The 4,541-nt window shown below is 35.0% G+C and overlaps 1 long non-coding RNA gene across 1 annotated transcript in view; it reads right to left on the bottom strand.

Annotated features, from left to right (window-relative positions):
• Nucleotides 1–2,419: 2,419 nt before the first annotated feature.
• Nucleotides 2,420–4,541, bottom strand: part of LOC111083384 — a 13,756-nt gene continuing 11,634 nt past the window's right edge. The window contains exon 4 of the long non-coding RNA XR_002609012.1: nt 2,420–2,455. This is a non-coding gene — a long non-coding RNA (uncharacterized LOC111083384). The remainder of the gene's footprint in view (nt 2,456–4,541) is intronic.

Below are 4,541 nucleotides of genomic sequence, written 5' to 3'. Positions count from 1 at the left end.
TTTTTATATAATAATTCCACTTAAACTTAATTATCATTGTGAAACACTTACAGGATTCTAAATAATACTGCCCTTTCAAAAATGAAAGTTTTAATTTTTATCAACTATAAATTTTGATATTTTATTTTATGCAATAACATCCATAATAAATTGCACTTAATTATTTTTTGTGTACTAGATTTTCAATAGAAGTTGATGATTTGTTTAATCTTAATTCTCCCAAAGATTCATACAGTTTTATGAGATAAAAAATACTCTGTTAAGCAGCAACAGTCTCTTTAAAAAAAGTTAATTATCAAATAGAAAAAACTATTTTTTTCCTATAAAAACATGTATAGGCAATACAAGTCACATTTCCCATTTACAAAATAGTGCAAGACATTATAATGTATTATATACACTAGTCAGAACATGTAACGAAGATGTGAAGTATCTACCATTTGATATGTGAATGTGTTATTATTAATGCAGGGTTGCTTACTTAATATTTCCATGTGGTTAACCCTAAATTAATAAAAAAAGGAACAAGATGTGTTTGGTTTTAAAGTGTTGCATTTGTATGAAATTATCTAGAGGACTTAAAAAAATGACAAATTAACAATCTTCCAACATATGCTGCATGAAAGGTTTATTTGGGAACAAACATGAGAGGAATATAGATGCTTACTTCTCTTGCATGAACAGCAGGACTCAAGTGGTGCAGATGGCAAATCAGTGATGATGAAGTCCACTACATTATTATCTTCCACATGGAAATAGTACTGTTCCTTATCTAGTCTTAAGGAAGTACCATATCCTGATGAGGCTGTAGTAATAGCAGGTTCTCCGTTCAACAGGGACATATTTGACGGAAATAAAATGAAGCCTACAAAATGAATTTAGCCCTTTGTTGAATTAGTTCCATGGTTGGAGTGACTGACACAAATCATTACTCTTTAAGATTGTCTTCTTTGGATGTTTCAATGTCAGGACCTCTGATCTCAATGTCTGTAGAAGTTTCAAGTGTTTAATTTTTTTTCAATTTCAAACAGAGCTGAAGTTCTATTATCTTTTTCATCAACATAAATTTCACGAAATAATTCCCGTTAAGTTAGTGACACTTTTACTTGTGATTCTTTATTGTTGAAACCTCATAATTACCAAAGACTACACTTATGAATCATAGCCTGCACTTCAGGCCTTAGGCCATCACAAATGATACAAAAGAGCACAACTGTGAAATGATTTTGATTTGGGGGCATCAATGATCTTTGCAGTAATATCTGGACTGAAGGATTTGCAGTGCTAACTGAGCTTTTAATGACTTTCTCATCATTCATCAGGCCACTGTTATAAGGAACCTTTTGGTGGACCACTCAAGCATGCTACTGTTATAAGGTACCTTTAGGTGTACCACTCAAGTATGCCACTGTTATAAGGAACCTTTTGGTGTACCACTCAAGTATGCCACTGTTATAAGGAACCTTTTGGTGTACCACTCAAGTATACCACTGTTGTTTCCACATGGCAGGTGAAGTGTTAATATTTTCTCAATATATCTTGACTGCACACTGGTGCATTAAGGAGTTTACACAAACAACTATGTGACCTAACCACCAATCAAGAAAAGTCCAGAACTGGAAAATGTTGGATATACTTCAAGAAACATCTCAGTGGCTTGAATGTTCATCATAGCTGAAGGAACAGTTATATGGCTGCTACATTTGAGAACCACTCAGTCCTTGTTTCTGTTCTTTGCAGATGATGGATACAAAATATATAAACAAAATGTTGTTACCTTTATCTTCAAGATTCCCAAGTACTCTACCCCTCTCTTCATGAGCCCATTGATGCTTCACAAGACACAGGACGGCCTTATCAACATCACAAATAAGTCATCTGCAATAAGAAAACGGTTTCTAACTGTTCATGTCATGGCACGGTAGACAGATGCAATCAGGTCATTCACAAGCACTTATAATGGAACATAGTGAAAGCACCATTGTGAGGTACATCTTGGTAGCATGGAATGTGACTATGATGACCTGCAAAGATTTAAAACCTTTTCACTGTAGTGGACAATGGGCAGTTAAGGAACATATTAACAGGATTGGCTGCTTGTCAGTGACAATGATGCTAAGAACATTGGTGTGGCAATACACTATAGAATAATAGATCAAAGACTTGGAAATAATGTTCCAAACAAATGAAAAAGCAGACCAGGCAAAAATCTTTGCAGTCAATACAATTGGAAGATGAATCATTATATCAATTCTGACTACATATCATCAGCTCTATTTCTTCTCCACCATTGACATCATGTTCAACTTATTTAATTTCCGTAGTGCATATTGGTGTATAGAAGACATATTAAAAGTATATATAAACGACCTTATAACACCAAAATGTTGTTATTTAACTAGACACTCAGTGCTTTGCTTTACAGCTTCTTCAGGAGCGTTCACTAAAACACATACTGAAAGTACAAAGCTTCAAATGGTTTAAATAATAAATTCTAGTTCAATCTATAATGTGCATTTGTACAGCATGCTTTTGACATATTAAGTACTAAAGCTTATTGTTGAAATAATTAACTGTTACTACCTGTAATAAACATAAGTTCTATCAAGGTTACAGAGTGAAATAACAAAAAAATAGGATAAAAAATATAATAAAATAATTAAAATTACAGGCACCATCCTTTGTTCCTATTCATCTGTGGTTGTATTTGTTTGATAAGAAAAGCTTCTTTAAATTTTCTGTCAGTGTACTTGGTGGCTTTGGTGAGGACTTGTACTGAGAATGGTGATTTCAAGTCAGGTGTTACTTGTACATGATTGGTTAAAACATGATCTGTAACTGTACTTCTTTCATGTTGTTGTTTATAAAGAGCATCAATATGTTTTCCTATCCTTTTGTGTGGAGTTCTTCCAGTTTCTCTTATGTACGTATGATGGCAGATGTTACACGTAAACAACATTGGAGACAAGACATTCATCTTTAGATTGCAAACACCTTTTTGTAAGAAATTGTAGGGTAGTGTAATGAGATTTTGAAAGTAGGCTTTTTAGGGTTATACATGGCCATTCTATAACTTCAAAGGGCAATTAATATTTCCTAATTATAGTTTTTATTTTCTTAGAGATAGATTCTTCAATTAGAGGCATTATAAAAATAATCTTTATTGCATTATCTTTGTAAAATTATTTATTTCTTCCTTGTTTATCTGTGTTTTCTCATGTTGGAAGTGCAATGTTGGTTCTTGTGAATCATAGTCCTTGAAAATTTGTTCAATGTAAAAAAGGTTGATATCTGTTGCTCAGAACAAATGATTTTAGTTCGAAGCGTGTATTGTTTTTCACTACAGTTGCGATCAATTCTGTTTAATTCTCCAATAATTGTGCCCTTCTTGGAAACTTTGGAATGATGGGAGTTGAAGTTAAGGAAGTAAAGTTTTCTTATTGGTTTATGAAACAAGGTAGATTGTATATTATTATAATTGGGATGATGGGAGTTGATGTTAAGGAAGTAAGGTTTTCTAACTTTGTTTGTGAAACAAGGCAGATTGTATATTATTATAATTTGGATGATGGGAGTTGATGTTAAGGAAGTAAGGTTTTCTAACTTTGTTTGTGAAACAAGGTAGATTGTATATTATTGTCATTGTCGATCCTTAAGGTAACGTCAAGAAAATCTATGTTCCTCTTGTTATTCGAATGATTCAGGGTGAACTGGATGTTGGAGTCTATGGACAGGACATGCAAATTATTCCTCTGAATAAGGATAAGTCAGGGTAAGTAACACAATAGTTGAAAAACAGTGGTCACCTTCTCTCACAGCCCAAATTTTACGTAAGAAAGTTTGATATAAGGTCTTTCAAGAAAATATATTCTGTAATGCATCAAAGAAATAAATTTCAGATCTCCTACCTGATGCTAGTGACAGAAGAAAATATGTTTTCAGTAAAAGATGGTAGAAGGAGCAAGTTCATAAAAGTTCAAATGGTGGAGAAGTTTTATCTCCTTCACCTAATGCCATTCCCCTCTTGTCTGGTTTTATCTCCTTCACCTCACACCATGCCCCTCTTGTATGGTTTTATCTCCTTCACCTAACGCCATGCCTCTCTTGTCTGGTTTTATCTCCTTCACCTCACGCCATGCCTCTCTTGTCTGGTTTTATCTCCTTCACCTCACGCCATGCCCCTCTTGTCTGGTTTTGTCTCCTTCACCTCACGCCATGCCTCTCTTGTCTGGTTTTGTCTCCTTCACCTAACGCCATGCCTCTCTTGTCTGGTTTTGTCTCCTTCACCTAACGCCATGCCTCTCTTGTCTGGTTTTGTCTCCTTCATCTCACGCCATGCCTCTCTTGTCTGGTTTGTCTCCTTCACCTCACGCCATGCCTCTCTTGTCTGGTTTTGTCTTCTTCATCTCACGCCATGCTTCTCTTGTCTGGTTTTGTCTCCTTCACCTAATGCCATGCCTCTCTTGTCTGGTTTTGTCTCCTTCACCTAATGCCATGCCTCTCTTGTCTGGTTTTGTCTCCTTCACCTAACGCCATGCCTC

The sequence above is a fragment of the Limulus polyphemus genome, unplaced genomic scaffold (genome assembly GCF_000517525.1).
Source record: "Limulus polyphemus unplaced genomic scaffold, Limulus_polyphemus-2.1.2 Scaffold9321, whole genome shotgun sequence".
NCBI lineage: Eukaryota > Metazoa > Arthropoda > Merostomata > Xiphosura > Limulidae > Limulus > Limulus polyphemus.
This window is presented reverse-complemented; position numbering and strand designations above follow the sequence as displayed.